The following is an 11,347-nucleotide window of genomic DNA, read 5'->3' on the forward strand; positions in this document are numbered from 1 at the left end:
AACGTTTGTATGGTATTAAAACACATCAGCTGAACACGGAGATTCACGCAAGCGTGCATGTATGTACAAGTTTACCACAGCTCGCAATAATATGCGATAATATAATAATAAGAAGTGTCTCCAAAACCTCTCGGGAATTCACTTTCGTACTGATCGCCTTGCTGATTGCGCCCAGACAGGTACATTCCCAACATTCAACCGGTCATACTCATGTATATAGCAGGACCTCATGACTATTCAAACACACGTTATCTTAAAAGACTAATGGGACAACGTCGCAATTAAAGCGTTTGGTTAGTATTTAACACATCAGCTGAAACACGACGATCACGACAGCAGTGATGTATGTACAACGATTTACCACAGGCGTCAGCAAAAATAATATAAGACAGTAAACTATGAATCGTAACAAAAAAAGACGTTATAGAAGATACTCGACCAAGAAAGAAAAAAAATATCAGATGAAACCATAACGAAAAAAAAAAATAAAAATCACATAAAACACCAAAAGGAAATATTAAAAAAATAAACAAGTAAACAAAAAAAAAAAAAAAAAAATAAAAAATAGAATAAAAAACACGCATCAAAGAAAAAAAAAAAAAAAAAAAAAAAACAATCAGAAATATAAAAACAAAAAAAAGAAAAATAGAATAGCACGCAAAAAAGAACAAAGAAACAAAAAAAAAAAAAACAAAAAATTCTTTAAAGATAACAGAATATACACAAAAAAAAACAAAAAATCAAAAAGTACCAAAAAATTAAAATATAAAAACCGTTCGTATTAGGAAAAAAATAATAAAACAAAAAAAAGTTTTTACGCTAATTACATAAATTATTCTAATCAGCTACTTATAAAAGGAATAGTGCGCTAAAGAAACTTCTGACAAAATAAAATAAATATCTGTAAATTCATTCGATTGCTATTACTGCAAGATCCACTAAGCAATCATACCTGTTGTTACTACTGTCTCGACACCAAATAAGTTGCTCACTCTCCCTGCTCTCTCTTCGACTTCCTTTATCTCAGGCTATCGTCCCTGTTCTCTGCCACTCCACACGACACATCATAGCACAACACAGCACACACACAACACACACACACACACACACACACACACACACAGCACACTCGCCACGTCTAACCTTATATATACAAGCTACTTAATAAATACATCCTAATATAACTGGCGAGGAAACAGTAGAGCCTTTCGCCACATGACGGTATCACAGCACACATAATCACAGCACACACACACACACACACAGCACACACACCCACACACACACAGCACACACACAACACACACAACGCTGCCACGTTTCTTCTATCTCTGACAGATTCTGTATGCTCTTTCAGCTTCTTTCTGTCTGTCTCTCGATCTCACCTATCGTTCCTATCTCTCCGCGCGGCATCTCCCCTCCTCTCTCTCTCTCTCTCTCTTCTGCCTCTCTCTCTCTCTCTCTCTTTCTCTCTCACTATCGTTATTCTTTTTACCTACACTTCCACATCAAGTATTTCCATCATCTTTGCTGCCGATCTTTACGGGTCCAGGAGGGGCCAGGGTTTATCGTTACTCTCTATATCATCTCCTATCAAGATAGTAAACAAATTTAAAATGTTATCAGCCGTCGTTTTATACAATTCGGTGCATTCTGCTAACCTAATAACACCCCGGTCTTTGCTTGCCGCTATTTTATCAGGTTGAAAATCCTTTCGAACAAAACGCTCCGCGCCGGTTATTACACCATATCTCAGATATCAGATCGCCCGACGCGCATCCTATCTAATACGAAAACGCGAGGGAGTTTTTTGACCAGCTATCAGGTAATTCGCTATAGGTGGCTATTTTGCCAACGATAGCCCGTGAGCTCCGCGAACGCCAAGAAGTCCAGATGATCTCTGTTAAGCGATCTTACGGACGTTGTTGACGCGTAGCCGTATACGTTTCGTGGTCTAGCGGGGCGAAGCGCAAGTTCAGCCCGACACGCCCCACCGTGAACGGTTCCAATCCAACACACACAGCCACACACACTCGCGCCGCGCCGGCTGCGCGCAAACACACGAGAGAGAGAGAGAGAGAGAGAGGAGGGCGGAGTGAAGCTAGGGAGTATATAGAGTCAGACGCGAAATAGGATTACCGAATGAAAAAAAAGAAAACAACGAGGATGGGAGGAGTGATGGGATATATTATAATATATCTAATATATATTATATATATATATATATCTATAGAGGCGAGAGAGAGAGGGGGGGGGAAGGGAGATCTCGACGATGATAGAAAGATTGATAGATAGAAAGATAGATTAGATAGATAAATATGTTAGTTTGAGTCGATCGATGTGCAATCGATGGATAGATAAGATAGATAGATTAGATAATTAGAATAAGATATGATAGATAGATAGATAGATAGATAGATAAGATAGATAGATAATAGATAGAATAATATGATAATATAATATGGTGTTTGTGTGCTGTGTGTGTTGTGTGTGTGGTGTGTCTGTGGTGGTGTGTGTGTGTGTGATGTGTGGTACGTGTGATGTGTGTGTGTGTGGTGTGTGGAAGAAGAGAGAAAGTGTGTTGCAGAGGAGAGAAAGAAAAAGAAACAACCGAAGGATTATCCTGCGATCGCACTAAATGAATAATCACTCACGTTGTCTCCTATATAGACTCCACTAGCGTTTCTGACCCAAGTGACAGCGGTCACATTTGATCACATATGATGAAGGTATAGAACGCATGCGACTTGATTAATAATTAATTCTAAACCGTTTACTGTAACAACGCATTGACCGCAACAACGTCACGATCGATTTTATACGCTTACATGGAAACGCGTAACTACTACAACGGGAAAATGATCCTGTGTCGTTGAATGCAGACACAACCACTTTTTGCCATCAGCTTCGAATTTACGTTGCAAATTATTGCCGTCTAAAAAATCTCTGACCTCTTAGAAAAGAAACTACGTTACACAACTTCCTGTGCACCGATGCTATGTAAAAAACGCTCTCGACTTTAAATGAGCATCTCATTATATGCCGACAAAATATGGTGAAACGTATTTTGGGCGAATAAATTTTCATTCTCATGTAGATTAATGCAGTGTTGTCGTCATGCTCGGGTCTGCGTACACCGCCATATGCCTTAGTAGACCAGAGCGAGATATAGAAGCGAGGCAGTAGCTAGAGGATGAAGCTAGATATAGAACTAGAGTTGTAGAAGCTAGATGATAGAAGCAAAATGATAGAAGCTAGATGGATAGACAATTAAGATAAAGAAATAGAGGGTAAGCTAGAAGGATAGAAGCTAGATATTAGAAGCTAGAATGAAGAAGCAAATGATTAGAAGCTAGAGTATAGACACTAAGATAATAGAAACTAGAGGTAGTAGACTTGTAATAGAACTACATGATAGGGGTTGCAAGGTTTAGAAACAGCATCTTCGCTTGCATTTTTAAAATTCATTGCAACATTGCTCATTAAATTTCACCAGGGTTCAAACCGGCTACGACATAACTTTTCAATCAATGAGCAAGTATATATGGATCGCTCTTTCGCTCTTCGTGCGCCATAACTGCAACACTAGATCTATGATGCGCACATTCGTGAAGCACTGACAGAATCAAACCAAATGCAAACACGATGTTTTATATTCAATCGCAGCTGCGCTGCGAGAGAACGACTATTTCTCTCAGCACAACTCTATGAACGTGTGATGGCGTAAGAAGTCCCGAAGTGTAACTAAATCTGGAATGATTTCGTTCCTTTCCAGAAATATGTTTACGGCGTGCTGTGCTAGGATAGAAATAAATCTCGAAGGCTGTGCCTTGGAATGCAAGTTCGGAATCAACCATGCTTAGCAATTTCATCCGAATTACTAGATAGGCTCCTGTCAAGAGATTCGGAATAATATTAACCGATATGATGAAATGTGATAAGCATGAGCCGATGTAGCGCGAGTTTTCAACACGGTTCTAGTTTCGTTGTCAATTGGAATTGACTTACACTTGATCGCAATAAGAAATCTCGCGGGCTCGCATAATACGATAAATTAGAATCGGAAGGCGTGTGCTCATCCGTGCGACACGCTCAATTGTAAAAGTTAGGGCCCTTGTTAAGGTTCCTAACTCAATCGAAGGATTCAATATAAATTACCATGCTCTTACTTCATCGTACTTGTCGCCTCGGAATTACATTGATGTGCCGTAGTATGAGCCATGCCTCAACTAACCAAAATTACTACGCAATACTGGAAGGTAATTATAGCGACGGCGAAATTCTCCTTCGCAAAAATGCAAATGAAATCGCATAACGCAGAAAACAACACAAAAGCATTGAAACGTCGTTGAACTTTTACCTGAGACGAACAATATCTGCTCAGTTAGAAATCTTATAGTCTGCAAACCACTAATCGTCATAAGACGATACTTAATGCACTACACTATCCAGGTTTACGAATTATGGTGTAAAATTAAAAAGAAGACAGGTAATATATTAATGAGCGACGCATTAGTGACACGCGGCATCGGATTGTCGTCTATAGCCAATAGAAAATCTCGAGAACTATATATGTAAAATCAAGACGTGGTGCGTGTGGAACAGCATCATTATCCGCATTTAGCAGTATCAAAGAAGTACTTTTAACTATATACCAAGACGTTTCTCTGTGAGCTTACAAAATTTGTTAACTCACAGAGGAAGTAATCCCCTAAATGCAACCATCCTTTATTATATTAAACAATTACATTCATTAACTTATGTCGCATCTGTTGCACGCGTCATGGGAAGAACTGTATAGTTAACCCTAGCTAGCATTTTAACATTAACTTGGAGCATCACTTAATGGCGTTCAGAACACACGATTTCTTAATAATATTAATATGTTAGGTAACCAGCGCACTTTGGTCATTTCAATAATGAGATGGTAAATTACGCACACAATAGTATTTACAAACAGTCGTAATGTGTGATGTTACTCTCTATCGCATAAGTAACTCTACGTAAAATTCCGTTGAATGCGCCTCCGTAAGTTTTCGTCTTCTTTCTATTGAGCATAGAGTTCGATTATAGAAATTCGAAACCCTCTATTTTCTGTGACTTTGTTGCCGTGGCGTGACGGCGGAGGTATTGTATCAAGAGGTATTCAAACCTTCTTAATACCGTTCTTGATGTAGGAAAAAGAGTATTAAACGACATTTACGTGATGCAGTAGATAGAGTATAACATTAAGGCCTTAGTAGCAATACAATTTGTGTTAATTACAATCATTTATATTCACACAAACCAAATAAAGTTGCAGTGCAGGTAACGATAAGATTTGACCGTAACCTTCTTATTCTGACCGAGGGCGAGTGACTCAGTTTATACTGCGAAGAAAACTGTCTGTACCTTCCTGTCCCCACACGCGCCACCACACATGTATAGCATAATAGCACTTTTTGGCTTTCGGATTCCACGCTTGCAATACTGTTAAATGCGTACATAACTATAATGAAAATGCGTTTAATTATTTAGGGAAGTCTAACGTTTCGCGACACTATCGACCTCCAGCCAAGCAATCAACAATTCACTTTTTAACATTGATAAAACACGCAGATATTTTTTTTCTTCTGGAATCTATTAGCGACTCGCGCACGAACCTGTCCCCCTCTGCTCGCTCTCTCTCCGTCGCTCCCTCTCCATTCTTTCCATCAGATATACTCGCTACCTCGCTCACACGTATCCGTCTTAAATCACTCCATTGGGGATGAGAAACCGCCAACTCTCAGGTATATACTCTAAACAGCTACAAGCTTTCTCTTCTTTCGCTTCTCTCTCCCTCTCTTTCTCTCTTTCGCTGCGGTTACTGTGGGCATGCAACGCATATGTACGTACCAGCTGGTCGCGCACCGCCGCTACACGAGTCATGCGTTCTACTCGCTCTCTCTTCTAGTTCCTCTCCATTAATCGCTCGCGCTCACTGTCTGTCTCTGAGCATGCGCGCGGCCATCACTGCAGCGATAGACGGTCGTGGAAAGCGCGCGACCAGCCGTCGTAGCAGCGGCAGCAGCGCTCAGTAGTGGCAAGCGACAGGCAGACAGAGGCAACAACTACGGCAGCAACACAAGCAGACAGCGGCCGCCAGCATAACAACAAAAACATCAACAACACAAACGTCTGCAGCGCAGAAGAAGATGGGAGGAAAGGAAGGGAGAAGAACAACACAGAGATGGAAGAGGAGAAGAGGAGAAGGAGAGGATAGGACGATCAGGAGGAGAGGACAACAACAGCAGTAGTATCAATATTATACATCTTCATTACCCATCAATCATTCATCAATCATCATCATCATGCATCATCACCATCACGATTATTATTATTATTATTATTATATATGGTAGTAGTATGTATATATATGTGTGCGTGTGTGAGGGCAGAGAAAGAGGGAGATAGCCTGAGAAAAAAGGAAGCGAGAGAGAGCAGGGAGAGTGAGCAAACTTAATTTGGTGTCGTAACAGTAGTGAACAACAATGTATGATGCTTAGGGAATCTTGCAGTAATCAGCAATGAATGCATTTACAGATATTTATTTATTTTGCAAATTTCTTTAGCCAACTATTACCAAAAGCTATAAAAATAAAAGCAAAAACTCCATATTCTAAACAAAGGTAAAAATAAATTTGGTAGCGATAGGATATTTGGGATACAACCAAAGAAGTGTTGGCGTTGCTGCGTGCACTACCTTAACCTTCTATTGCCCTCGAGCGTAGATCATGTAATACTGAAAATTTCCGTGTAGTGAAATAATTTCGTAATGGTTTAACTGAATTTCCGCGAATACCTAAACCGCGTTGAACGATATAGTTAACTGCATATTATTGCGAGCTGTGGTAAACTTGTACATAAATGCACGCTTGCGTGATCTCGTGTTCAGCTGATGTGTTTTAATACATACAAACGTTTTAATTGCGTTGTCCCATAAGTCTTTTAAGATACGGTGTGTTTAATAGTCATAGGTCCTGCTAAATATACATGAATTACCGTTGAATTGGGAATGTACTCTGCGTGGGCGCAATCAGCAAAGCGATACTACGAAAGTGAATTCCCGAGGAGGTTTGGAGACACTTCTTATTTATCTACTACCTATTATTCTGATAATTTCCAGCTTATCTTTGCTCTCCAAATATCTGTAATATCTTAAAATGAATAACAGTGAGAAACCGGTGTATACATTGTATATGACATTGAGAGTAGATGTATTGAGTACTTAATCGTGATATTCCGGACTCCGTCGTGGTTGCGGGAGGGGGACGTTGTGGTTAGCAACGCCAACGATAGCGAAAATAACCCGCTCTGCCACCAGCTGTTATTCTCACTAGCACTGATATAAATCGAAACATCGTTGCTGCCGACCGCTTCTCGTAGACGTACGTGCATCATCGGTATAGCTCGGCAGCGTGCAGGTATTGGCAGGTATCATTTTTGGCATCCGTCCAGGCTAGCTGCTTTCTGTTGCATGGTCTTTACAGTGAATTGGCATTATTATAAACCACGCGCGTTGGTATGGTCGCTCAGTCACGCGCTACGTATTAACTAATTAGGGGCCAAGTAAATATTCAATATTGATCTGATAAAAGCGCAGCGCACCATAGGTGATGCTAGGTGGAACACGGTGTATTGTGTTTTATCATAGCAATAATGCCAGCAAGCCACAAGCACAGGGCCCCGTTGTCAGAAATATCGTAAATGGTTTATGACTGTCTTGAGTCTAAAATGTCATAACTTTTGCATGACACTTCACTTAAAATGTTATGACATTTTAGACTTGTGATGTCATAATTACACACGATGTTTCTGAAAATAGACCGCCGTGTTTTAGTTCAAGAATAATAATAATAATAATAATAATAATAATAATATGGATGGTGATGATGATGATGATGATGATGATGATGATGATGATGATGATAATGAAGATGTTGATAATGATGATACTACTGCTGTTGTTGCTCCTCCCCCTCCTGCTCCTCCTCATCCTTCTTCTCCTTCTCCCCCTACTTTCCTCTCTCGTGTTGTTCTCTTCACCCTCTCCTTCTCCTCCCCATCCTTCTTCTGCTGCCACGTTTGTTGTTGTTGATGTTTTTGTTGTTATTGCTGCGGCCGCTGCTGCTGCTGTTGCTGTCGTTGTTGTTGCTACTGCTGCTGTCGCTGTGCCACTACTGCGGCTGCTGCCGCTGCTACGCGGCTGGTCGCGCGCTTTCCACGCCGTCTCATCGCTGCATGATCGGCCGCGGCGCATGCCTACAGAGACAGACAGTGAGCGCGAGCCGATGAGAGGGAGAGAGAACTAGAGGAGAGAGCGAGTAGAACGCATGCACTCGTGTAGCGGCGTGCGCGACCAGCTGGTACGTACATGCGTCTGCATGCCCACAGTCACGCAGCGAAAGAGAAGAGAGAGGGAGAGAGGAAGCGAAAGAGAGAAAGCTTGTAGCTGTTTAGAGTAGTATCACCGGAAGGCTTGTAGCGGTTTCTCATCCCCACAGGAGTGATTTCAGGACGGATACGGTGTGAGCGAGGTAAGCGAGTAATTATATCTGATGGGAAAGATGGAGAGGGGAGCGAGCGAGAGAGAGCGAGAGAGGGGGACAGGTCGTGCGCGAAGTCGCTAATGAGATGCCAGAAGAAAAAAATATCGCGTGTTTCGTATACAATTATAAAAGCTGGCTATAATGTGAATTGCTAATGCGTGGAGGTCGATAGTGTCGCGAAAGCGTAGACTTCCCTAAATAATTAAACGCATTTCATTATAGTTATGTACGCATTTAACAGTATCTGCACAGCGTGGAATCCGAAAGGCAAAAAAGTGCTATTATGTATACAGGTGCGCGTAGTGGGGACAAGGGAAGGTACAGCACAGTTAATTCTTCCAGTATATACGTGAGTCACTCGCTACCGCGGTCGGCATAGTAAGAAGTGTTACGCAAATCTGTACGTTACCTGCACTGGCACTTAATTGGGTTGTTTGAATAGTAAAATGCTTGTAAATTAACACAAATTGTATTTGCTACTAAGGCCTTAATGTTTTATACTCTCTATCGTCATTCCACGTAAATGTCGTTTAAATACTCCTTTTTCCTACAATCAAGAGCGTATTAAGAAGGTTCTTAATACGCTCTTGATACAATCCCACCGCACGCACGCCACTGCACAAAGTCACAGAAATATAGAAGGGTCTTTCGGAATTTCTCTTAATCGGAACTCTATCTCATAGAAAGAAAGAGAAGAACTCTACGAAAGCGCATTTCAACGGCATTTTACGTAGAGTTATTATGCGATAGAGAGTACACACACATTACGACTGTTGTAAATACATTGTGTGCGTATTTACCATTTCATTATTGAAATGACCCAAGTGCCGCTGGTTACCTACATATGACATATTAAGAAACGTGTGTTCATGAACGCCATGTAAGTGCTCTCCAAGTAAATATTAAAATGCTAGCTAGGGTTAACTCATACATTTTCTTCCAGTGACGCGTGCAACAGATGCGCATAATTAATGAAAATGTAATTGTTTAATCAAATAAAAGGATGGTTGGCATTTAAGGGTGATTACTTCCTCTGTGAGCTTACAAATTTTGTAAGCTCACAGAGGAAGCGTCTTGGTATCTAGTTTAGAAAGTACTTCTTTGATACGTGCTAAATGCCGATAATGAATGCTGTCCACCACGCACCACGTCTTGACTTTTACATATTATAATTCTCTCGAGTTTTCTATTGGCATGAACACAATCACGATGCGCGTGTCACTAAATGCGGGTCGCTCAATTCTAATAATTACCGTCTTCTTTTTTAATTTTACACCATAGATTCGTAAAACCTCGGATATGTAGTGCCATTAAGTATACGTCTTATCGACGATTAGGTGGTTTGCAGACTATAATGTTCTTAACTTGAGCAAGATATTGTTCGTCTCAGGTAAAAGTTCAACGACGGTTTTCAAGGCTTTTGTTGTTTGGTTTTCTGCGTTATGCGATTTTCATTTGCATTTTGCTGAAGGAGAAGATTTTCGCCGTCGCTAGTAATTACTCCCAGTACTTGGCGTAGAATTTGTGGTTAGTTTGAGCAGTGGCCTCATACCTACGTCACTCAATGTAATCCCGAGGACAAGTTACGATGAAGTAAGACATGGTAATTTATATTGAATCCTTCGATTGAGTTAGGAGACCTTAACAAGGGGTAACCTTTTACATTGAGCGTGCGCACGATGAGCACACGCCTTCCGATTCTATGTATCGTATTATGCGAGCACGCGGAGATTATTATTGCGATCAAGTGACGTCATTCCGATTGACAACGACAACTAGACCGGTTGTGAAAACTCGCGCTAACATCGTGCTCATGCTTTATCCCATATTCATCCATTCCGGTTAATATTTATTCCGAATCTCTTGACAGTAGCCTATCGTAAGTTCGGATGAAATTGCTAAGCATGGTTGATTCCAACTTGATTCCAAGGCACAGCCTTTCCGAGTTATTCCTTATCCTACACAGCACGCCGTAAACAGTTTCTGGAAAGGGAACGAAATCCATTCCTAGATTTTAGTTAACACTTCGGTGACTCTACCGCCATCATCACGTCATGAAGTTGTGCTGAGAGAAATGAAAGTCGTTCTCTCGCAGCGCCAGCTGCGATCGAATATAAAAACATCGTGTTTGCATTTGTTTGAGTTCTTTCCAGTGCTTCACGAATGTGCGCATCGTAGAATTAGCTGTTGGCAGTATGCGGCACGAAGAGGCGAAGAGCGATCCATATATACTGCTCATTGATTGAAAAGTTATGTTCGTTAGCCGGGTTGAACGCCTGGTGAAATGTTAATGACGCAATGTGTGCAATGAGTTTAAATAAATGAACGAAGATGCTTGTTTCTTATAACCCTTGCTAACCCCTATCATGTAGCTTCTATTATCAAGCTACTACCCTCTAGTTTCTATTATCTAGTGTCTATCCTCTAGCTTCTATCATTTTGCTTCTATCATCTAGCTTCTATTATCTAGCTTCTATCCTCTAGCTACTACCCTCTAGCTTCTATTATCTAATGTCTATCCTCTAGCTTCTATCATTTTGCTTCTATCATCTAGCTTCTATTATCTAGCTTCTATCCTCTAGCTACTACCCTCTAGCTTCTATTATCTAATGTCTATCCTCTAGCTTCTATCATTTTGCTTCTATCATCTAGCTTCTATCATCTAGCTTCTATTATCTAGCTTCTATCCTCTAGCTACTGCCCTCTGGCTTCTATTATCTAATGTCTATCCTCTAGCTTCTATCATTTTGCTTCTATCATCTAGCTTCTATCATCTA

The 11,347-nt window shown here is 40.7% G+C and overlaps 1 protein-coding gene across 1 annotated transcript in view; it reads left to right on the forward strand.

The window, feature by feature from the left end:
* Positions 1 to 8,326: 8,326 nt before the first annotated feature.
* The window catches only part of LOC106808731 (acetylcholinesterase-like), a 37,396-nt gene continuing 34,375 nt past the window's right edge, over positions 8,327 to 11,347 (forward strand). Inside the window, exon 1 of the mRNA XM_014811563.1 lies at positions 8,327 to 8,558. The gene's annotated coding sequence lies outside the window, so the exon portion shown is untranslated. The remainder of the gene's footprint in view (positions 8,559 to 11,347) is intronic.

This window comes from Priapulus caudatus, unplaced genomic scaffold (assembly GCF_000485595.1).
Source record: "Priapulus caudatus unplaced genomic scaffold, Priapulus_caudatus-5.0.1 Scaffold300, whole genome shotgun sequence".
Lineage (NCBI taxonomy): Eukaryota > Metazoa > Priapulida > Priapulimorpha > Priapulimorphida > Priapulidae > Priapulus > Priapulus caudatus.